The sequence below is a fragment of the Hordeum vulgare genome, chromosome 7H (genome assembly GCF_904849725.1).
Source record: "Hordeum vulgare subsp. vulgare chromosome 7H, MorexV3_pseudomolecules_assembly, whole genome shotgun sequence".
Classification (NCBI taxonomy): domain Eukaryota; kingdom Viridiplantae; phylum Streptophyta; class Magnoliopsida; order Poales; family Poaceae; genus Hordeum; species Hordeum vulgare.
Genome location: NC_058524.1, coordinates 189,795,730 through 189,820,992, shown reverse-complemented (window position 1 = coordinate 189,820,992; position 25,263 = coordinate 189,795,730).

Below are 25,263 nucleotides of genomic sequence, written 5' to 3'. Positions count from 1 at the left end.
TAGCATGAAACCATCAAAAATTATAGATACGTTGGAGACGTATCAAGCATCGCCAAGCTTAACTCCTGCTCGTCCTGGAGTAGGGAAGTGATAAATAATGAAATTTTGATGTGGAATGCTACCTAGCATAGTTGTCCTTTGCAACTTCTTTCACGTGACATGAATGTTCAGATCCGTAAGATTCAAAACAATAGTTTGCTATTGACATGAAAATGATAATACTTCAAGCAAACTAGCAAAGTAATCATGAACTTTCAAAATAACATGGCCAAGGAAAGTTATCCCTACAAAATCATATAGTCTGGCTATGCTCCATCATCCTCACACAACTAATGTAAATCATGCACAACCCCGGTATTGGCCAAGTAATTGTTTTCACACTCTTACTTTCTCAAACTTTTTAATAACTATCACGCAATACATGAGTGTGAGCCATGGATATAGCACTATAAGTGGAATAGAGTGTGGTGGTGGTTGTGAGACAAAAAGGAGGAGATGGTCACATTGACTCGGCGTATCAAAAGGCTATGGAGATTCCCATTAATAGATATCAATGTGACTGAGTAGGGATTGCCATACAAGAGATGCACTAGAGCTATAAGTATCTGAAATCTCAAAAGGGAAACTAGTGGGTGTGCATCTAACTTGCTTTCTCACGAAGACCTAGGGAAATTTTGAGGAAGCCCATCATTGGAATATACAAGACAAGTTATATAATGAAAATTCCCACTAGCATATGGTAGTGACAAAGCAAGAAGCTCTCAATCATGAAGAACAAGGTGCTATTATGGAGCACAAGTGTGGAAGAAGACTGTAGCATTGTCCCTTCTCTTTTTTTCAATTGGGCTCTTAGGCCTCTTTTTTTCTCTTTTTTTATTTTTGGGCTATTTGGCCTTTTTTTTCCTCACATGGGACAATGCTCTAATAATGATGATCATCACACTTTTATTTACTCACAGCTCAAAATCATGATGACTCTATAGGAAATGCCTCCGGCAGTGTACCGGTATGTGCAACGATCTAGCATGGTGTATGACATTGAAACATCTCGCTAGCTATCTTACGATCATGCAATGGCAATATGAGAGTGATGGCACAAGTCATGAGACGGAACAATGTGAGTTGCATGGCAGTATATCTCGGAATGTCTATGAAAATGCCATAGTAGGTAGGTATGGTGGCTGTTTTGAGGAAGGCATATGGTGGGTTTGTGCACCGGCGAGAATTGCGCGGCACTAGAGAGGCTAGAAATGGTGGAAGGTGAAAGTGCATCTATACCATGGACTCACATTAGTCATGAAGAACTCACATACTTATTGCGAAAGTTTTTATTAGTAATCGAAACAAAGTGCTAAACGCATACTCCTAGGGGAAGGCTTGGTAGGTGTTAACCATCGTGCGATCCCGACCTCAACAGAAAGGATGACAATCAATAGATCAATTATGCTCCGACTTCCTAACATAGCGGTTCACCATACGTGCATGCTACGGGAATCACTAACGTCAACACAAGTATTCCAAGATTCACATCACCCTACTAACATAGCTCTTAATATTACCAAATCCACGTCTCAAAACTAATTGAGAGGAATCAAAACTTCTCTTTCTACTCAATGCACATGAAGATGGAGGTTTTTGCATCCTCTTTGGGTACCTAACGCATTTGCGACTAGTTTCATAGCATAAGCCAACTACCAAATCACGCACCGCCGTGCTCTAAAAGATATAAGTGAAGCACAAAGAGCAAAAGTATCTAGATCAAAAGATATAAGTGAAGCACTATGAGCATTCTAGCAAAATCACGATGAGTGCATGTCTCCCTCTCTCAAAAAGGTGTGCAACAAGGATGATTGTGACACAACAAAAATATAAGACTCCTAAGATACAAGACGCTCCAAGAAAAACACATATCATGTGGTGAATAAAAATATAGCTCCAAGTAATGTTACTGATGGATCGGAGACGAAAGAGGGGATGCCTTCCCGGGGCATCCCCAAGCTTAGGCTTTTTGGTGTCCTTGAATTTGGCTTGGGATGCCTTGGGAATCCCCAAGCTTGAGATCTTTCCACTCCTTATCTCTTTGTCCATGAGAACATCACCCAAAACTTGAAAACTTCACAACACAAAACTTAAACAGAAACTCGTGATAACATTAGCACAAGAAAACAAACTACCACTTCTTTTGGTACTGCAGCAACCTTGAATTCTATCTATATTGGTGTTGGGCTACTGTATTCTCACTTTTCCATGGCTAGTACCCCCCGATACTAACCATAGTTTCATCAAAACAAGCAACCAACTCAACAAAAACATAATCTGCCAAAAGCAGACCAGTCTGTAGTAATCTGTATACTTCGTATACTTCTGGTACCTCAAAAAATGTGAACAATTACGAAGGCCTGGGAAAAAGGCATATCAACCAGAAGCAAAAAAGAATCAACTCAAAAGCTCTTTATGAATAAAAATGAAAAATCATCTCGTGAGCGAAAAGTTTCTGTCTTTTTTCAGCACGATCAAACAACCATTACCAAGACTACTCACAAAGGTTTTGCTTGGCTCAAACACAAAAAGAAATACAAAAAACACAATCACAACAGAATTGTGAAAGTGTGGACGCAACAAAACAGAAAGAAAAAGATAAATTCATTGGGCTGCCTCCCAACAAGCGCTATTGATTAACGCCCTTAGCTAGGCATAAAAGCGATAGAATCACGTATCGTCGTCTTTGGTGCTCAAACCATAAGTAGCATGATCACTGATCATCTTAAGGTTCTCATCTTTCTTTCTAGATGATTCACCACTATTTTTGGGAACAAACATAGATTTGGTGACCTTATTGTGGGCAAAGTTTGGAGTATTCCGCACAGCGGCAAAAGCGGAACCCAAGTTGGTTATAACATCCTCTAGTTTGCTAATCCTAGCGGAATCATGACCTAGTTTTTCATTAACTATGGGTTCCTTCTCCTTTAAATTTTTCAAAACCATTCCCAACTTGGATCCGTAATGAGTGATTTGATTGTGGATCTTTTTTTCCAAAATCTCAACGAGTTCTATCGTAGCAACTTTATTTTCAATGACGTCCAGCCTACGCATCACATGTTCCAGAGTTAAGGTAGTTCCATTAACCATGAGTGGGGGTGAGCCTACCAAATTTATCACAGCTCCGTAAGAATCAACGGTATGGCTACCCAAGAAATTTCCACCTATGCTGGTGTCAAGAATGTACCTATTCCAAGAAGAAACACCCACATCAAAACTGCGAAGCAGGACGGTAGTGGATTGCTTATGAGTGGATCTACTCTGAGCATTGCAAATCCTATACCAAGCGTCCTTTAAGTTTTCTTCCTCAATTTGTTTGACATTGAGGACTTCGCTCTCGGGAGTATGGTTCGAAGTGGTGGATCTAGCCATCCGCATAGACTATCCCACACAGACGAACAGAAAGTAAACGAGAGAAAAGGGCGAACGAAAAGGTGAACGAAAAGGCAAACGAAAAAGGAAAATTGTGAAGTGGGGGAGAAGAAAACGAGAGGCAACTAACAAACAAAGTAAATGCAAGAGATGAGTTTGCGACACCTACTTGGATGAGTTCTTGAATTGATCTTCCCCCCGGCAACGGCGCCAGAAATTCTTCTGCTATGGCCCCACACAATAGCGCCAGAAATTGACACGTTGATGGAGACTGGGCTTGCGTTGGTTTTTCCCTTGAAGAGGAAAGGGTGATCCAACACAGGAGTAGTAAGTATTTCCCTTAGTTTGAGAACCAAGGTATCGATCCAAAAGGAGGGTCTCGTCAAGTCCAGAGTACCTGAAACACAAACAAGCTTGCACCCAACGCTTCAAAGGGGTTGTCAATCGCTTCAAGATTGTTTGCAAACTGAGATCTAAAGGCGGAAAGTGCAACGAAGTAAAAAGTGTAAGGCTGAAAATATGGTGTGGAGTAGACCCTGGGGGCCATAGTTTTCACTAGAGGCTTCTCTCAAAATAGGAAATATCACGGTGGGTGAACAAATTACTGTCGAGCAATTGATAGAACCATGCAAAGTCATGACGATATCTAAGGCAATGATCATACATATAGGCATCACGTCCGAGACAAGTAGACCGATACTTACTGCATCTACTACTATCACTCCACACATCGACCGCTATCCAGCATGCATCTAGTGTATTGAGTTCATGACGAACATAGTAACGCCTTAAGCAAGATGACATGATGTAGAGGGATAATCTCAAACCAATTATGAAAACCACATCTTTTTACCCTTGATGGCAACAACACGATGCGTGCCCCACTACCCCTTCTGTCACTGGGTGAGGTCACCGGATGGTATGAACCCAAAACCAAGCACTTCTCCCATTGCAAGAATCATAGATCTAGTTGGCCAGACAAAACCCACAACTCGAAGAGAATTACAAGGATATGAAATCATGCATAAGAGAGATCACAAGAAACTCAAATAAGATTCATAGATAATCTGATCACAAATCCACAATTCATCGGATCTCGACAAACACACCGCAAAAGAAGATTACATCTGATAGATCTCCATGAAGATCATGGAGAACTTTGTATTGAAGATCCAAGAGAGAGAAGAAGCCATCTAGTTACTAGCTATGGACCTGTAGGTCTATGGTGAACTACTCACGCATCATCGGAGAGGTCATGGTGTTGATGAAGAAGCCCTCCGTGTCCGAATCCCCCTCCAGCAGGGCACCAGAACGTGCCCCAGATGGGATCTTGCGGAGACAGAAGCTTGCGGCGGCGGAAAAGTACTTTCGATGATCTCTTGATTTGTTTTGGGATTTTTAGGGAATATATAGGCGCAACCCCTAGGGAAGAGGGCATCCAGGGGGCCCACAAGCCTGTGGGCCGCAACCTCCCCCTGGCCGCGGGGTGAGGGCTTGTGGGGCCCCTGGGGCCCCCTGCCTTGTCTCTCAAGTCTCCTGATCTTCTTCCGTTACGGAAAAATTATTTTCGGGGATTTTATTCCTTTTGGACTCCGTTTCAAAATCTTCTCCGAAAGGGGTCAAAAACTTGGAAAAAACAGGAACTGGCACTTGGCACTGAGTTAATAAGTTAGTCCCAAAAAATATATAAAAATCATACAAAACATCCAAAGTTTGACAAAATAATAGCATGAAACCATCAAAAATTATAGATACGTTGGACACGTATCACAACTCATCTTCTCCGTGGGTCTTGAACCGCCATCCAGGCTCATTGGCCCGGCCGGATCTCCGTTGAAGATCTCCTTGCGCCTCCCTGACCCTGGGCCAAGGCCTATCTTGATTATGAATGTTGAATCGCCGTGCTCCTGACCCGGCCCAATAGGGCGGGTCATACCGCGGGTAATATCCCCAACATTAGGCCCTAGATTGACTTGAATTTATTCACGCCAATAAACCTTCATGCCTTTCTACGGAGACTCACATATAATCTCCGACCTTTCTTCTTCAACGAGTGACAAGCCGCCAATCTTCACGACTCACCTGAATTGCGAGGTCTTTTATTAGTGATGTCATCTTCCCCACTATTGGAGGGATCTCGATGATGTCATTTCCAACGGATCTTTCGACTTATCGTGTCATCCCGAGAATCTAGGCACCATCATTTCCGATTTTTAATGCGCCTCCTTGACTCCTACGCCTACCATTTCAATTTACGCCCTGGGCCTTTAAATAGTCCCAGGGGGAAAGGGGTATCCCCACCTACCTCTATTCCATCGCCCACTGCGTCTTCCTCCTCGAGCTCGTGCCACGAACGTCGCGCCGTCACCGAACCTCCGCTTCGGACCGACAGCTTCTCGGACTGATTTGGGCGTGATCCTCGAGGCAAACATCTGTGGCCTCCTTTCGTCTTTGCCTACATTCAACAGGTAACTCTTCTTCTTCCCAATAGATCCAAATCTCAAACTTCCCCAGTTCTTAGGGCAGCATCAGAGCTCTTCGAGCATTCATATATTGTGCCATCGATCTGTATAGGTATTGCTTAGATCTCGTATTTTAGCAAAGAAGTGCGATAGACCCATCAACACTCCTTGGTACATATGTTGTTCCCCCCATTTTTTCACAAGATCACCACACAACTCCAAAGTGCCCCCGTGTTCTTAGCACTTCCATTCTGCCAGATTATTTTTCTTAATAAAATCACCCGTAGATTCGTGAACTCTGGCATCATTTTGAAAACATGTTTATCCTCGACCAGAAAACTTCTAAGGGAAATTTAGAATCGTAACACGCCCTTAGTGCGGTGGCGAGTCACAATGTCCTTTTAGATATTTTCCCAGTTGTTGGCTGGCGAGTCACCCCTTTGTAGGTCCTCATGACCTGCCAATCTTTCTTATGCAGATCTCTGTCCCTGTCCTTTAGGCTCGCAGTCATGGGCTCCATCTCCAAATGCAATTGGTTACCAACAGAAGTCGACGACGCCTACCTTGCGAATTTCGTAAAAGTGGGTAATCTAGCACTGTAAGAAACGATCGGTTGGCGAACCGCCTTAGGGGAGCAATGCCCGGAACCCACCGAAGGTGAGGTAGTTGTCTTTGATGATCACCTCAAGGAAGGCTTTACGCTGCCTGGCTCAAAGTTCTTCTGGGACGCCTTTCATTTCTTCGACCTCCGTCCCCAAGACTTAGGCCCAAACTCAATCAGCAACCTTTGCCAATTCCAAGTATTCCGCGAAGCTTATTTGCAGATAGAGCCTACTGTCCTTTTGTTCAGGAAATTCTTTTATTTGAACCGCCAAACGGAGTTTGCCAACAGGCCCTACCTAGAGCTTGGAGGAGCCAATATCCAGAGGCGACGTGAATGCGGGTTCCCGGCTGCCGCACTGCCCAGTCACCCCAAGGGTTGGGCAAAAACTTGGTTTTACTGCCGTGACACCTCTCCTCCCAGTGAGAACCCCTTACCAGGTTTTAGGCAGGAACTTCTGCCCATGGATTTTAAGCTGCCTGAAAATCTAACTGACGAAGAAGAAGCTTCATTCGCCCCTGTCTTTGCAAAGCTCACGACCTTAACCGCCAACGGTCTTACCGACATTGATCTGATCCGCGGCTGGGTGGAGTGGTACTTATGCCCTTGAGCCGTCGGGACGGCTTAATGTGTGAGTTCAATGGTGACTTAAACCATCCGCAATGCTTCTACAACGTTAGGCTTGAAGAAGGAGACATTGTTGAAATTGTGAAGAAATTAAGTGGCGAGCCTGTTGAGAACTGCTCCAAGATTGGGTTAAAACTATTCTGCGTTTCCAACCCGGCTCCAGAGGTAAAACATCCCAACTCGTCGTTCTAGATTTTAATATACTCAGGCTTGTCTCTGATCCGGCCTTTGATTATGTCAATCAGAAGGAATCGTCCTTCTGGAAACGAAGACTCAAAAACGTCATCAAGAAAGTACCAAAACCCGCCCCAAAGAAGAAGAAAACCAAGGGCAAGGCCACCAGAAAGGAGTCATCCATTGTGGGCGAGTCTCGGATCGCTGAGGAAGAGCCAGAGGTAAATGCTCTTGTCTTTATTATTCTAATCCGACTTGTACTCATGCATTGCCGCTTCTATTTATAGGATGATGACTTTGAGAGCCAAGATGAAGACGTCGAGGTAATTTCCATTTCTTCCGACTCAAACTCTTCTCCCTCCAAGCCGACAAGGTGAATTTGTAGGAAAGTTCCCCTGTCTCACCCGGATGCTTATCTAGATCCCGATTTCCTTTTGAAGAAGGCGAGTTTTATGCCAAAACGTCATACTCGAAGCCACTCTCGGGACCTCTTGTCCAGCTTGCCCAAGAAAACGGTTGGTCGTAAATCATAGAGCGAGGTACATTTTTATATTAAACGTCCTTCCTTCCTGTGCAAATTATTCTTGCGATTTACTCAATCTTTAAGTCCTACATCCAACAGGTTTCACCTCCTTCATCTGCTGACTCAGCTGCCTCAGCTCTTCCCCCATTGATCCACCTTCAGGGGTAAGTTCCTTCGTCAACATGCTCCTTTGGGTGCCAATGTTTCTATTTTAACATATTTACCATATTTATGTAGAGCACAAGCGAAGAAGAGGAAGACTGGCGAGTCATCATCCGCTCCCAAGGCGGCTGGAATATTTGGAATGAGTACTTCCATCCCAGAAGCTCAAGACGAGCCGACTGAGACTCATACCGAAACCTATGATGACTTCCCCGATATCCGGGATGAGCTTCCAAGCCCTCAAAAGGAGACAACTGAAAATCTCAATCCGCCAAGTTCTCACAAGGTGGCTGAAGACGTGATGCCTGACCCAGATCCAGTCGTCGTCATTGGTACAGGTTTTTTCAAACCTGCCTCCATGGTATTGACCAAGCATGCTCCCAAAGATGTCACAGTCTTTGAAGAGAAAGACATGACCAAATTGAAGCTTCCCAATTTTGAGAAGCTGGAATTTGATGAACTATACTCTGACATTGTGAGTTGCCTGGAGACGAGCCATGAAATGGAAAAAAGCTTGGTTAACATGATGAGAACAAAACATGAGGTATGATACCTGTTAACTTCCTTGACATGTCCTCCCATTAGCCCTCCAATGGCCAGTTATCCGTGACGAATCGAACTTTTGATAATATTTCAACCTGTAGCCCCAAGGGCCGGGTCATCTTTTTAAAGATGAGTCGTGTCTTTAGTTTGTATTTGGAAGAGAGCTTCAACCTGTAGCCCCCAAGGGCCGGGTTATCTTTTTAAAGATGAGCCGGGTCTTTAGTTTGTATTTGAAGAAAGCTTCAACCTGTAGCCCCCAAGGGCCGGGTCATCTTTTTAAAGATGAGCCGGGTGTGTAGCATATATTTGAAGAAAGCTTCAACCTGTAGCCCCCAAGGGCCGAGTCATCTTTTTAAAGATGAGTCGGGTATTTAGTTTGTATTTGAAGAAAGCTTCAACCTGTAGCCCCCAAGGGTCGGGTCATATTTTTAAAGATGAGTTGGGTCTGTAGCATATATTTGAAGAAAGCTTCAACCTGTAGCCCCCAAGGACGGGGTCATCTTTTTAAAGATGAGTCAGATTTTGCTTTAAGGTATTACCTTGGAAAAAATGAATCGTACATTAGCCCCCAAGTGTCAGGGATGTTGCTTACAATGTGCATGAGACTTGTTTTGCCCTTGTGTTTCGCAAGAATCATTGACTCGGGCCGACTCAACCTTGGCCGGTGTCGTGGGTATAAGTCTGACAGTAGATGTGTAGGGTACGAAAGGATGGGCAGAGCCTTAGCTACGGCGAGGTTGTATGAGTTCAGGCCCCTCTACGGTGGAGGTAAAAGCCCTACGTCTCAGTGCTCTTGGGAGCTTAATGTCGAGTGAAATATGGATTACGGTGAAGATGCTAACCCCTGCACCAGTGGGGAGGGGCGGCTTATATAGAGTACGCTGCCCTTCACAACGGTCCGGTGCACAGGGGTGGAGTAGTGGCGAATAAATGCCTACGTTACATGTAACGTATGCCTTAAATGCTAATAATGGTGTATGAAAACGTACGATCGTTGTCCTCCAGGGAGGTTACGATATACAGAGTGGAATCCAGTCGGCAGTTTAATACGCTCCGAATGCTCATCTCCGACTAGATGATAGGGGGAATCATTACCGACTGCATGATGGGAAGTCCTTAATTTAGTCGGAACTGACTAAGGGCCTTGTCCCTTAAGAAGGGTAGTCCTTGGGTAGGATCTATAGGGCAGGCCTATGACCCTACCCTGGGACTATGACCCCATCATTAGTCCCCGAATGGATCGGGGTTGGAACGACGAAGTGATGCCTGGAATACGGATCCGACTGGTATGGATGCGACTTTGGCGTGGTTTACCTCGATCCATTTTATCCTCTTGACCAGTGATCCGAGTGGATATATCTGTGAAACGAACTGTCAGAGACCGAGTGCTTCCGCGGAATCTTTCGACGTGACCGGTCAACTAACAGCGGCGGATTTTCCGGGATCCTCAAATTTCGGTTGCCGCGAGCTCAGCGGGGATGACGGCATCGTCATCGAGTAGTTTCTGCCGCCTCGATTACCGCGCCTTCATCTCCTCCACTAATATCGCAGCAGCCGGTCGGGGGATAAGATTTCGGGGCCACCTGTTAGTGACCCAGTCGGAAGCTTATTTAACCTCCCCAGCGAGGGTTTCTCGTTGTGCTCTCCTGATTACTCGCACTCGCCCCGCTTCTCCCGTAGCTCCCTGCGCACTCCAAGCCTCCTCCTTCCTATCCTCCCCTGCGGATCTGCAGCCTCCACCATGACGAAGGGGCAGACGAGCAAGCTCGAGTCGCAGAATAAGAAGAAGAAGAAGGCGGCGGCTCCTGCTCAGCGGCGACAACAGGCATTGCGGGCGGGTTGGATCCAGGGGGATTTCCTCCCCTCCACCGTGACGAAGGACGACCTGCTGGAGCTGGTGGAGCAAGGTATGATCGCCAACAAGTCGTGGAGGCTGCCGGCAGAGGGCGAGACGGAGCCGGCGCCCCAGGAGGGGGAGCGCGTCTTGCTGCTCAGTCACGTGTACCGGGGTTTCTCTCTGCCTCCTCATCCCTTCTTCAGAGGTATCATGAACCACTTCGGGGCGCAGCTCCATCATTTTCCTCCCAACGCGATAGCTCATCTTTCTGCATTCGTCATGCTTTGCGAGTGCTTGATCAGTTGTCCTCCCCATTGGGGGCTCTTTAAGTACATCTTCTCCGCTAGATCCCAAACCGTCAAAAAACTTAGCCAGTCGGACGGCAAAACTCATATCCTCCAGCTTTTCGGGGGCTTAGGCTTCCAGAAGAAAAGCAAAAGTGGCTACCCCGTTCTTCAGTTGTCCGAGTCCGTTAAGAACTGGCAGTCAACTTGGTTCTATTGCCAGGACGTCGCCTGTCCGAATGCCGCAACTAGGCTGCCACCTTTTAGTCTAGACCGACCGGCTCCGCCCAGGTAGCTTGCGCTCACGAAGATGGAAAAGATCCAGATCCAACCTCTGGTCGAGGCGCTGATAGATGTCGTCCGCAAGGGAGTCACCGGCACGGATCTGCTGGAGACTTTTCTGGGTCGGCGCATCCAGCCTCTGCAAGCTCGACAACACACCATGTGGCACTACGCGGGGCCTGGGGACTCCACTCGGACTCATCCCGAATGCGTGACCGGGGAGGTTGTGACGGCATGGGTCCGCGGCATCACAGGAGCTTGCGATAATCCCAGAGGAGCCCGGCGAGTGAAGCCCTTCCGCGCTGACAACCCCCCTCCGAATGAGGTGAGCATATCTTGCCGAGTGCTTAAAATTCCCTTAGATTTGCCGCTTTTTCTTGCATCACCGTCTGACGTCTGATGTTGTCAACTGTATCTTGTGCAGGCGTGGACCAACTGGTATTCTCCCGTCTCAAACGGGAATCCGGCTGAGGAAGAGGAAGGCGGCTAGGAGGGCAGCATGGACAGCGTTGAGTACGTCTCCGATAGTGGGGAGACAGAGGAGGAGACCGAAGAGGAGGGGGGAAGTTGGAGAGCAGAGCTCGCCACCCCCACCACCAGAGCCTAGAACTAAGCGCCGTCATGAACCCGTGACTCCCTCGGCTCCTCCAGCGGCCCCGAGTGCCTCGCCAGCTCCTCCCGTGGTTCCGAGTGCCTTGCCAGCTACTCCCGTGGCTCCGAGTGCTCGGAGCACAAAGAGGACCAGGGACGCTGCTGCCAAGCCCACGGACCAGCCTTCCAAGGTGGCCAAACCGAGTGGATCCAAGCCTCGGAAAGCTTTGCCTCGGATGAGGATCGATGTTCCCGTTGCCTCAGCGTAAGTGTCTTGTTCTCCTATCTTCTTTCAGTATTTGACTGAACTCATGCTTATCGGTCGAGTAGATTTTACTCGACAGAGCTGCTACCTCCGCCACCTCTCTGCCACACCAGGAAGACGATCCCATGGATACAGATAACATTGCCACATCCCAGCAAGGTACGTCGTGACGACTCCAAGAGTTTGCAATATTGTTTCGCGAATTCTGTCTTTAATCTTGCCCTTTTGCCGTGGTCTCACGTCGTTCAGTCGGGCTTCCTTCAGAGGTGATTCATCTGGAGGAGGATGACCAGAAGAGGTCCGTGCAAGCTTCGATGCCTGTCCTTGAGGTTGTTCCATATGCTACCGCCCCCTCCATGGACGCACCGTCGACCGAGACGATGCCGTCGACTGAGACGGTGCTCATCGCGGCTGAACCGACTGGAGCAGGACTTGGGATGCCCAAGGAGTCTCCTGTCGTGCCGGGTCCGTCGACCGTCCAGACGATGCCCAACACCTCCCGGAAAATCAAGTGGGAGCCGCCAAGGCGGCCATGGTGCAGGTGGAGTTGATGGTGGGTGATGCCAAGGGGGCGTACGACTCCATCGCATCTTTGTACAAGAGAAGCTTGGAGCTCCGGGGTGATATCCAAGTAAGTGCGCTAGTAAGTATTTGCTTTCCCCTTGTAACCTACTGGGGGTTTAAGCGATATACTCGGATACAGTAGGATTATTTTGCAGTGGGTTCACTCCGAGTGAACCCAGTGGGTGTAGACCCCGAGACTTCTATCGAGTGCTTGCACCGGCAGTTGTCTTTATGTACATTTTCCTTGACTTAATCGGATCAGAACTAATCTGTCCGAATGATACCAGTGGGGGCACTCCTAGTGCACCCACTGGCAGTAGTCCCCGAGAGTAATTTTACTCGGGTCGGGTAGTAGTAGCCTCATAGGCTTGTTTTTGTTATGTAGCTCAATAGGGCGGACCTGTTCGAGCTTCATGCCAGTGGGGTCACTCTTAGTGAACCCACTGGGTGTAGTCCCCGAGACCGCTGTCGACTGCTTGCATCGGCAGGAGTCTGAAGAATTTTGAACTTTTATTGTTTTTCTTGTTGAATGTGTTTGATCTCTTGTTTGCGTGGATTTGCAGAAGACTTGCGAAATGGGATCAGCGTACAATGCTCTGAAGGCTGAAAAGATTCAGCTTGCTGCGGAATTTGAGGCAGCTGTGAATGACTTAGCTGGTGTGAAGGTGGCACTTGCTGACCGAGAGAAGTCTTTGGAGGAGTCCCGGGAGACCAACAAGGCATTGGTGGCCGAACTTGAGAAAATGGGCAAGCAAAGAAGTGAACTGATGAGTCAAATGCAGGTGATGAACCGTCAATGCATTTCGCAGGAGAAGTATGTCAACGACTGGGCGAGGAAGATGATTGCACTGCTCGGTGGTAAGCTTCTTGCCGAGTGCTTCTTGACTTTGTAATTCATTCTGCGCTTACTTTCTGCTCTTCTTTTCTTTGCAGATTTTTGTCTGGACGTTGAGGCTGAAGCAGCCGACATTGAACGGTCGGTTGTTCCGAACGTTCCACTCGGCGACGAAGCGAATTGGGACATTCTCCGAGCACATATTCGCCTTGGCAGAGTGGGGCCTTTCATCGGCCGTCTGCGAGAAGTCATCGGCCGGATCGACAAGGAGCTGTGGCCCGAAGACGATTCCCGGTAGGAAATAGAAGGGCTGATGACTCGGCTGGAGGACGTCCCGAACCGAGTGCAGGCGTGGAAGAAATCTGCCGCTCGCTGTGGTGCGGACGTGGCGCTATCGCTGGTCCGAGTGCACTGCAAGGAAGCTCGCGAAGAGAAGGTGAAGGCGTTGCAGGCCGCCAACACCAAGAAGCTTCGATTCGAAGATTTCATGGAGACCTTCCTTGAGACTGCCACTCGCATTGCACACGGGATCGACCTTGACACTTTTGTGGAGCCTGCCAGTCCTCGTGCTAGTCCTGATGACGCTTGAAAAACTTTACCTCGGTATGCCGAGTGGTATTTGTATCAAACTTGGGCCACTGTTGTTGGCCGTCACATTCGTGGTTCGGTGTGGGTAAGCTTGATCCACACCGAGCCGACTATCGTAGATCCAACGTTGAATTCGAATCGAATATTTTGTTGTTCTTTCGCCAAGTTTATTTTCTGACACGATTTGAGCTCGTGGTTTTTGTTTGGAGTTTCTTGGTGAAGCCAATGGCAAACATGCGGAGCATGTAATTGTTAATTGTCTTCACATCCACATGAGCCTCAATGAGGGTCTGCTAAGCCTCCGAGTGGATCTCGAGGATAGACTCGAAGGAAGCTTTTTACATAGGCGATTCTGGATCGTAGCTAAGTTCTCGAGTGCGGCATGTCGTGCGCACCCGGAGCGAGTTGATACTCATGTAGTTGTCAGTTGTCTCGACATCCACATGAGCCTCAATGAGGGTCTGCTAAGCTTCCGAGTGGATCTCTAGGATACACTCGAAGGAAGCTTTTTACTTAGTCGATTCTGGATCGCAGCTAAGTCCCCGAGTGTGACGTTTAGTGCACACTCGGAGAAAGTCTGTACTTAGGCTATTCTGGATCGCAGCTAAGTCCCCGAGTGTGATGTTTAGTGCACACTCGGAGAAAGTTTGTACTTAGGCGATTCTGGATCGCAGCTAAGTCCCCGAGTGTGACGTTTAGTGCACACTCGGAGAAAGTTTGTACTTAGCCAATTCTGGATCGCAGCTAAGTCCCCGAGTGTGACGTTTCGTGCACACTCGGAGAAAGTTTGTACTTAGACGATTATGGATCGCAGCTAAGTTTTTTTTTGAGACCAGAGTCTGCCAACGCGGAAGAATCTTGAATCTGCAAAAAATCAATCTGCTTTGTATTACTTCAATGATACTTGTTCTTTACATTGCCCCATTCGGCGGTCACGTGTAGAAGCGCTTCAGGAGATCTCCGTTCCATGCTCGCGGCTCATCCGTTTCCCTGTCGAGGTTGTAGAGTCGATATGCTCTGTTGTTCAGCACCTTGGAGATGATGAAGGGTCCTTCCCAAGCGGGAGCCAACTTGTGAGGTCTCTGCTGATCCACTCGGAGCACCAGGTCGCCTGCTTGGAATGTACGACTCCTGACGTGCCGCGCGTGAAATCGCCGCAGATCTTGTTGATAAATGGTTGAGCGAGTCAGTGCCATCTCGCGCTCCTCTTCTAGAAGATCCACTCCGTCTTGCCTGGCTTGCTCTGCTTCGGCTTCGGAGAAGAGTTCGACTCGTGGAGCATTCTGAAGCAAGTCACTCGGAAGGACTGCCTCTGCTCCATAAACAAGGAAGAACGGGGATCACCCTGTAGATCTATTTGGAGTTGTGCGGAGGCCCCACAACACCGAAGGCAGCTCGGTGACCCATGCGCCGGCAACATGTCCAACTTCCCGCAGGAGTCGAGGCTTCAACCCTTGAAGAATAAGTCCATTCGCCCGCTCTGCTTGCCCGTTTGTTTGGGGATGCGCCACAGATGCAAAATCCACTCGGATACCTTGGCCAGTACAGAAACCTTTGAATCTGTCCGAGTCAAAGTTTGTGCCATTGTGAGTGATTATCCTGTGCGGTACCCCGAATCTGGAGATGATGTCCCTGACAAACTTGATGGCCTTAAGGGCGTCGAGTTTCTAGATGGGCTTGGCTTCAATCCACTTGGTGAACTTGTCGACTGCCACCAACAGGTGTGTGAATCCACCTTGGCCTGTCCTAAATGGACCGACTGTATCTAATCCCCACACTGCAAACGGCCAAACAAGGGGGATTGTCTTCAGCGCAGACGTTGGCTTGTGAGAATTGTTTGAGTAGAACTGATAGCCTTCGCATCGGTGGACCATATCCTTCGCCATTTCATTCGCCTGCAACCAGAAGAAACCAGCTCTGAATGCTTTGGCGACGATTGCTCTTGGGGAGCCATGATGACCGCAAGTTCCCGAGTGAATTTATTCCAGGATTAACTGCCTCTCCTCAGGGGAGATTCATCATTGAAGGACGCGTGAAACACTTTCTTTGTACAACTGGCCATCAATGACGGTGAACGACTTCGACCTGCGGCCGATCTGTCTGGCTTGGACCTCAGCTTCTGGTAATTCTCGCCTTAGGATGTACGCAATGAACGACACAGTCCAATCGGGGATGATAGCAAGAATCTCCATGATCAGATCAACCACAGCGGGGACCTCGACTTCAGTCGGATCTGTCGAGCTCTTTGGTTGTACTGGTTCCTCTGTGAAGGGATCTTCTTTAACTGAGGGAAGGTGTAGGTGCTCGAGGTAGACATCACTTGGGATTGGTCTCCGAGTGGATCCAAGTTTCGCCAACTCATTAGCTGCTTGGTTTTTCAGTCGTGGAACATGGTGGAGTTCCAGACCTTCAAACTTTTTCTCGAGCTTCCTCAATGCGTTGCAGTATGTATTCATGGTGGGGTTCCTTACGTCCCACTCCTTCATCACTTGATTAACCACCAAATCTGAATCGCCATAGACCATCAGGTGACGGACGCCGAGTTTGATGGCCGTGCGCAATCCATAAAGGAGAGCTTCATACTGTGCCTCGTTGTTGGAGGAATCGAAATGTATCTGCAACACATACTTGAGTTTGTCACCTTTTGGTGATATGATCACAACGCCAGCGCCGGAGCCATTCAACATCTTGGACCCATCGAAGAACATTGTCCAATGAGCCGAGTAGATGTGGGTCGGTTGCTGTTGTTCTACCCATTCTGCTATGAAGTCAGCCAGGGCTTGAGACTTTATAGCTTTCTTGGCCTCGAACTTGATGTCGCAGTATAACATCTCCATTTCCCACTTCGCCACTCGGCCTGATGCGTCCCGATTGTGGAGGATTTCCGACAACGGAGCATCAGAAACGACAGTCACCGAGTGGTCTTGGAAATAATGAGCCACCTTCTTCGCAGTCATGTAAATCCCGTAAATAAGCTTTTGATAATGGGGATACCTCTACTTGGAAGGAGTCAGGACTTCAGAGACATAATACACTGGCCGCTGAACCTTGTATGCCTTGCCTTCTTCTTCGCGTTCGACTGTGAGAACAGTGCTGACGACTTGATTTGTAGCTGCGATGTACAGAACAAGAGGTTCTTTACTGAGCGGAGCAGTAAGAACCGGCTGGGTGGAAAGCAGGGCTTTGAGGTCGTCGAATGCAATCTGGGCTTCGTCTGTCCACTCGAAAGTATCTGATTTCTTCATGAGTCGGTACAGAGGTAGCGCTTTCTCACCGAGTCGACTGATAAACCTGCTCAATGCCGCTAGGCAACCTATGAGCCTTTGAGCATCGTGTATTTTGACCGGCCGCTCCATTCAGACGATGGTCCCGATCTTTTCGGGGTTGACATCGATCCCTCGTTCGGAAACGAAGAAACCGAGTAACTTTCCGCTGGGAACATCGAATGAACACTTGGCAGGGTTGAGCTTGATATCGTACCTACGAAGGTTGGCGAAGGTTTCTGCCAAGTCAGTCAGCAGGTTGGAACCTTTGCGTGACTTGACTACGATATCATCCATATACGCTTCCACATTTCGACCGATCTGGTCAAGGAGGCATTTTTGGATCATGCGCATAAAAGTTGCTCCTGCATTCTTCAAACTGAACGACATAGTGATGTAGCAGAAGCACCCAAATGGGGTGATGAAGGCTGCTTCTAATTCATCGGGGCCATACAGACGGATCTGATGATAGCCCGAGTAGGCATCAACGAATGACAAACGCTCGCAACCCGCAGTCGAATCGACAATTTGATCAATGCGGGGGAGCGGGAAATGGTCTTTCGGGCAGACCTTATTGAGATGCTTGAAGTCGATGCACAATCGGAGAGACTTGTCCTTCTTGGGCACCATAACAACATTGGCGAGCCACTCGGAGTGGTGTACCTCGCGAATGAAATTAGCTGCCAAAAGTTTAGCCACCTCCTCTCTGATTGCCTTCCTCTTGTGCGCGGCGGACCGACGCAGGCGTTCTCGGACAGGCCGAGCAGCAGGATCCACATGTAGACGGTGCTCAGCCAACTCCCTAGGTACACCTGGCATGTCAGCGGGCTTCCATGCGAAGACGTCCCAGTTCTCACGGAGGAATTGGATGAGCTCGGCTTCCTATTTTGGATCGAGGGTGGTGGAGATGTTCGTCGGGGCAGCGGTGTCGTCCGTCGGGTGGATGCTGACCTTCTTCGTGTCTCCCGCCGACTCGAATGCGGACTCCGAAGCTGGCTCCTTCGAACGCATCAAGTCAGCGGGGTCGGCTGTCTTCTTGTACTCGTCGAGCTCGAGGATAGCCATCGGCTGATCGGCGATCCTCGACCCCTCTGCAGACACTCCTTGGCCCGCTGCCGATTGCCTGTTACAGTGATCACACCTTTGGGACCTGACATCTTCAGCTTCAGGTACACGTAACATGGACGGGCCATGAAACGCGCATACGCCGGACGGCCCAGAATCGCGTGGTATGCACTCTGGAAGTCCACCACCTCGAATGTCAGCTTTTCCTTGCGGAAGTTCTTGTCGGAGCCGAAAACGACGTCCAACGAGATCTGGCCGAGTGACTTGGACTTTCGTCCAGGGACGACTCCGTGGAACTGCATGCTGCTCTCTCTAAGTTTGGACATCGAAATGCCCATCCCCTTGAGAGTGTCGGCGCACATGATGTTAAAGCCGCTGCCGCCGTCCATGAGGACTTTGCGCAGTCGGACTCCTCCCACCATCGGGTCGAAGACCAGAGCCTGCCTCCCTGGGGTGGGCACGTGTGCTGGATGATCCGACTGGTCAAAGGTGATCGCAGTCTGAGACCATTTGAGGAACGTGGGGTTGGTTGGGGTGGCCATGTTCACCTCCCTGTTCACCAGCTTCAGACGACTCTTGCTTTCCACGTCAGCAAAAATCATCAGTGTTGCATGGACTCGGGGGAACGGATCCTCCTTGTCCTCATCATCCTGTTCGTTGTCCTTTTCACTCGGCTGCCCTTCGCCGAACCCTTGGATCAGGAGGCGACATTACCGAGTGGTATGCTTCGGTAATATGGCGTTGCCTTCTTCGTCCATCTTCGTGTGGATTGGACATGGCTGATCCAGGATGTGGTTTCGGAACTGCTTCTTCTTGGGGGTGAACTGAGACTTCCCCTTGCCCTTGAACTTGGCATTGGTAACGGCTGCGGCCTCTGCCTGCGGAGTGGACGGAGCTTTCTGCTTCTGCTTCCGAGTGCTGTTCCCATCTCCATTTGCGACTCCTTTATGCTTGCCGCTACAAATGCGGTCCTCTTCTTCGCCATTTTCATAGCGTGCCGCTATCTTCATCATCTTGCTCATGGAGATGTCGCCTGCCCGACCGAACTTCAGGTACAGATTTCTGTACGGCACGCCTGCCTTGAAGGCGTAGACTGCTTGGTGCTCTGTGACATTCTCCACCGTGTGGTAGAGGGTTGTCCAACGCTAGATGAAATCGCGCAGGGGCTCATTCTGCTTATGGACACAATGCTGGAGCTCCATGAGACCAGCAGGGCGTTTGCACGTCCCCTCGAACGTCCTGATGAAGACTCGGGCTAGGTCTGCCCAGCTGTAGATGCTTGAAGGAGCTAACTGGTTCAGCCACGCTCGTGCCGAGCCGTCGAGCATCAGGGGGAGATGTTTCATGGCGAGCTGGTCATCATCTCCACCGATCTGGACCGCCACCCCGTAGTCGTCCAGCCACGTTTCTGGCTTGGATTCTCCTGTAAACTTGCTGATCCCCGTCGCCAATCGGAAGTTGGGAGGGATGTCAGCCGAACGGATGGCCCGACTGAAACACTCGGGACCAGAGACGATGGTCCTGCTTCCACTCGGACGGTCTCTATCGTGACCATCGCGGTGGTCTCGACTCCTGTCGACCTTCCTCTGGGCGATGTACCCTCTTGCGTCGGGCCTTGGATCATAAGTGTCACCGACTGAACGCCGATCATCATGATGTCGGGGCCCGTAGGGCCCACCCCACGGAGGGGTGCGTGAACGGTGACGATCTTCGGGGTTCATGGAACGGCTGCCTCCTCTGTGTCGCTGATGAGAATCGGGGCTGACAACTGACCGATGCGTGTTCGCATGAACAGAACTATTGTGGATCCTGTTGTGCGACTGGGAGACCACTGAATTCTGTTGCTGCGCCGTGTGTAACAGGGCACGGATCTGCTCAATCCCTCTGCCAGCCTCTGAATCAGTCGGCTGGAGGGAATCGGCTATCTTGGCGGCGGCAGACAGGTTGAGGACGGGTGTGCGGAACACCTCCACGTTCCTCTCACGAGTGCGCCGACTAGCAGAACGGCGGGGCTGACGACGAGCGCCGGATGACTCGCCGACCTCATGCTCGTTCCGACCAGTTTGGCGGGGACTTTCATGGGAATTGGCCATGTGAACTTCGGCTGCAGGCCCGCGACCCAAGTAATGGGAAGGCAACTCGGTCGGAACTGAGTCCGAGCGCTGGGACGGCGGCGCAACCACAACCGACTCGAGGACCGCCACTTGAGAGGACGCGTTCTGGCGCGCTTGGGCGTGTCGCACCCAACGCTGGACCGCGGACGGCGAGACCGCTTGTTGCGGTGCGTGACGGGGGTGAAGATTGACACCGAAGTCGACTGCTGGAGAAGAAGGATGCCGCGGGCGCCGACACGGAAGTGCGTAGCCCCTTGACTGGGGAGCGCCTCGACGTCGAGAGGCGCATCCCGAAGCCATGCCGAATCGTCGGCGATGAAGGAGAGTGCGCCGAAGAGGATCTCACGACCCATGCACAAATCTCCACCGGACAACTTGATGAAAAGATGTAGTCGCAAACTCGCCGGAAGTCGCTTAGACGCCTGCCCCACGGTGGGCGCCAACTGTCGTGGGTATAAGTCTGACAGTAGATGTATAGGGTACGAAAGGATGGGCAGAGCCTTAGCTATGGCGAGGTTGTATGAGTTCAGGCCCCTCTACGGTGGAGGTAAAAGCCCTACGTCTCATTGCTCTTGGGAGCTTAATGTCGAGTGAAATATGGATTACAGTGAAAATGCTAACCCCTGCACCAGTGGGGAGGGGCGGCTTATATAGAGTACGCTGCCCTTCACAACGGTCCGGTGCACAGGGGTGGAGTAGTGGCGAATAAATGCCTACGTTACAGGTAATGTATGCCTTAAATGCTAATAATGGTGTATGAAAACGTACGACCGTTGCCCTCCAGGGAGGTTACGATATGCAGAGTGGAATCCAGTCGGCAGTTTAATACACTCCGAATGCTCATCTCCGACTGGATGATGGGGGGAATCATTACCGAATGCATGATGGGAAGTCCTTAATTCAGTCGGAACTGACTAAGGGCCTTGTCCCTTAAGAAGGGTAGTCCTTGGGTAGGACCTATAGGGCAGGCCTATGACCCTACCCTGGGACTATGACACCATCAGCCGGCCTGAAACAAAGTCTAGCTGAGCAGCAAGACGCTCGAGCTAAATTTGAAGAGAAACTTCGCCTTGCACTAGCTGAAATGGAGAAGATGAAGGAAGAACACAAAGAGCTTGAGAACAAGGCCGAAACTGAGCGAGCCGCCTTACTAAAAAGGGCGGAGCATGCCGAGGAGGACATGAAGGCCGTCGTGCAAGAACTGTCCGGGTTAAGACGTCATATCTCAAAAATGGCTCATGCCATTTTTGGTAAGAGTCCACCGCTACCTTTCCTTCCAAAGTCGTGTTGAAGACCTTCCAGCGACTTATGATCATGTGTCTATTTTGCAAGCCCACGAGCCGCCACTCTTCATGATGACTGCGTTTTAAAATTGAAGGCAATATATGCCTTAATAGAGCAACTGTACACTGGTGGTGTAATGACTATGAAGGCCCTTGTGGGCGACAAAGAGCCCATAAAATCAATCAAGTATATGCTGGGATGCTTGTCCACGTTGCCACCCCAAATAGAAGAGCTAAAAAGGTCAGCTGCCCGGAAAGGAGCACCGACCACCCTGAGTCGGTGCTTGGCCTATGCTCTAGAGCTTAAGCCGAAGGAAGTGACCGGGGGATTTCTAGAGTACAAAGACGACGGGTCGGAGTTTACTAAAGAAGATTACCATCGTTGTGTGAAGGAATCTCGCTTCACGGTGATTCAACTCGCAGCCGGCCTGGATTTAAACAAATATCGAGCGGCTTATGATGAGCACAACAAGCGGGTTACTTCTCCCTCATATGAAATCACCGTTCTGACTCCACAGCGCCGTAAGCATCCTTTTGACTTTGATGCCGACCTGTCCACCATCTTGACTGACGAGGATGAGTTCCATGCCTTTACCAATTGCAACTGGAAATTGGGCGACTTACAGATCCAAGATGACGAAAGCTCGAGGCAGGATAATCCGGAGGCGGCTTGAACCCGGAGTTACTTGAAGATCACCCGTGGAGATCAGTTGAAAAATCCAATGCCGGGTTATGTAACTTTTTATGGTCTTCCGACCATGTAATAGGCTACAGATGAAAACAATATTATGATACACCTGTACCTTTTGCCGACTTTGAAGTCTCATCCTTTCGTTAATATGACTCGCCTTACTAGGCTCCTTTTGCCATGTTTTTGACAGATAATTACTCCCCCGTGTTGTCAGAGAAGAACTAATAAGCCGTCTCTGTGAGACGCGGTGCTTTAGAATGAGTACATCGTTAATATGAGAATAGACCGGTCGATCAGGCACGAGTCAAGCTTCAGTGAAGCGGGTTCAGTGAACCCATGGTTTGTCTATTTTCCATATGCCGGCTCCCTCTAGCACCCTTCATGTTTTAACTTAGAGAAGTTCAGGGTCCAAAAGTGGATTGACTCGCCAAGAGTACATGGGACCATAGGACGAGTCGCCAAACACACAGTCCTGTATAACCAATGTAATGCGTTACTCTTTTCTAGCCAAGAGGGTATCCAGGCTGAACTCAGTGAGTAGAAGCCCCCAAGTGACCTATGATTAGGGAAAAGTCGGACATAGGATTGCATAAGCGTTTACGCTCTTACTGCAAAATGACTTGGGAACTAGTAGCCCCCAAGTAAGCCGGCTTGATTCTCAAAACCATATAGGGTGCCCATGTTTGAACCGTGCAACATGGCAACTTTGGTCCTCTTTGGCGTACCATTATCCAGTTTTGAAATAAGTGCAACATGGCGACTTATGCTCTTTCATACTAATAGTGTCCATGCTTGGACGACTTATGCAACAATAAAGACTCATGCTCTCAAGAAGCTGAAACGACAGAGACTCCGAAGTTCATGGGTGCGGGCTTTATTGCTATATATATATAGAAACAGAGTACAATGACTAAACTATGTACAGTGATAAGGAGCCAGTGGCTCTAAGTGTAATAAGGCCGCAAGTGGGCAATGTTCCAAGGACGGGTTGTTTCAACCTCTGTTGTTGGCCTATATGGACAAAGATCCACGAGGTAGTAGGAACCATTATGAAGACTCTTGCTGATGACAAATGTCCCTTCCCACGGAGGGGATAATTTATGCATACCAGTATGATCCTGAATCAAACGGAGCACTAAGTCGCCGTCCTGGTAAATTTGTCGGCCGCCACTAGGAGGTGTGTATTTTTGTTGGAAGACATCTTGAAGGGACCAACCATGTCTAGCCCCCAGACCGCAAAAGGCCATGTAATTGGGATCATCCGCAATTCCTGAGCCGGCACATGCATCTCACGCCCAAATTTCTGGCATCCGTCACATCTGCGCACTATGTCCTCAGCGTCTGTGTGAGCCGTTAACCAGTACAATCCATGCCTAAAGGCTTTGGACACCAAAGAGAGTGACCCGAGGTGATGACCACAATGGCCAGCGTGGATGTCATTAAGCATCGCACATCCTTCCTTAGATGAAACGCACCTTTGAAAAAATCCAGAAGTGCTTCGTTTGTGCAAGTCGCCTTTATGTATAACCATGGATTTGCATCGCCGGATAATTTGGCGGGCCAGCAACTCATCAGTAGGTAACTTGCCTCGCGCCAAATACGCCATGTAGGCGACCGACCAATCCGAAGTGGCATGGAGAGCCGCCACAAGTTGAGACTCAGGGTCAGGGACTCCTATATCCTCCTCAGAAGGCAATTTCACCAGCGGGTTATGCAAAATATCCAAAAAGACATTAGGGGGAACCGGCTTACGCTGCGACCCGAGTCATGAAAGAGCATCAGCTGCTTCGTTGAGTCGACGATTGATATGATCAACCTGATAACCATGAAAGTGACCCGCCACATCTAACACAGCACGCCTATAAGCTACCATCAAAGGATCCGTGGAATCCCATGTTCCAGAGACTTGTTGTGCCACCAGATCTGAGTTTCCCATGCATCTGACTCGACTGAGGTTCATTTCTTTAGCGATCCTAAGCCCATGGAGCAAAGCTTCGTACTCTGCTGCATTGTTAGTACATAGGAACATGAGTTGGAGGACATAGCAAAACTTGTTACCCTGAGGTGAAGTTAGTACCACGCTAGCCCCCGAGCCTTCCAGCTATCTAGACCCGTCAAAATGGATAGTCCAATATGTGTGACGAGGTCTATCTTCTAGAATTTGCAGCTCGGTCCAATCGTTGATGAAATCTACTAAGGCCTGAGACTTGATGGCCGTGTAGGGCGTATATTTCACGTGGTGAGGACCAAGCTCGATGGCCCACTTAGCAATTCGCCCGGTTGCTTCACGGTTTTGTATAATGTCGCCAAGTGGCGCAGAGCTGACTACCGTGATCGGGTGCTCCTCAAAGGAGTGCTTCAGTTTCCGACTCGCCATGAAGATCCCAAAACCCAATTTCTGCCTGTGTGGATAACGATGTTTGGAGAGTGTTAAGACTTCGCTGACAATGTACACCGGCCTCTGGACCGGATATTCCTTTCCTTCTTCCTTTGTTTGACAACCACTTGAATGCTTATTGCCTTAGAGTTGGAAGCAATGTACAGGAGCATAGGCTCTTAGTCAACAGGGGCGGCTAAAACGGGCGGCTCAGCCAGTTGTTTCTTCAAGGCCTCAAAAGCTTCATTGGCCGCATCCATCCACACAAAACAGTCTGTTTTCTTGAGCAGCTGATAAAGAGGGATGGCCTTCTCCCCAAGGCGACTTATGAAATGGCTCAGAACTGCAATACGACCCGACATGGGCTAAACTTGGTTAATATTGGCCGGCTTGCCAAGTGATGTAATCGCCTTGATTTTGTCCGGGTTAGCCTCAATGCCTCGCTCTGACACCAAGAAGCCTAATAACTGCCCTGCATGAACACCGAAAACAAAGTTGGTCGGGTTAAGCTTCATCTGATACACGCGTTGATTGTCAAACATCTCCTTAAGATCCTCCAAGAGTGACTCTTTCTTCTAAGATTTCACCACTATGTCATCAACATAGGCATGAACGTTGCGCCCAATGTGACTGTGCACGCAATTCTGGATGCAGCGTTGATAAGTCGCCCCCGTGCTCTTGAGCCCAAACAACATAGACACATAACAAAAGGCACCAAAGG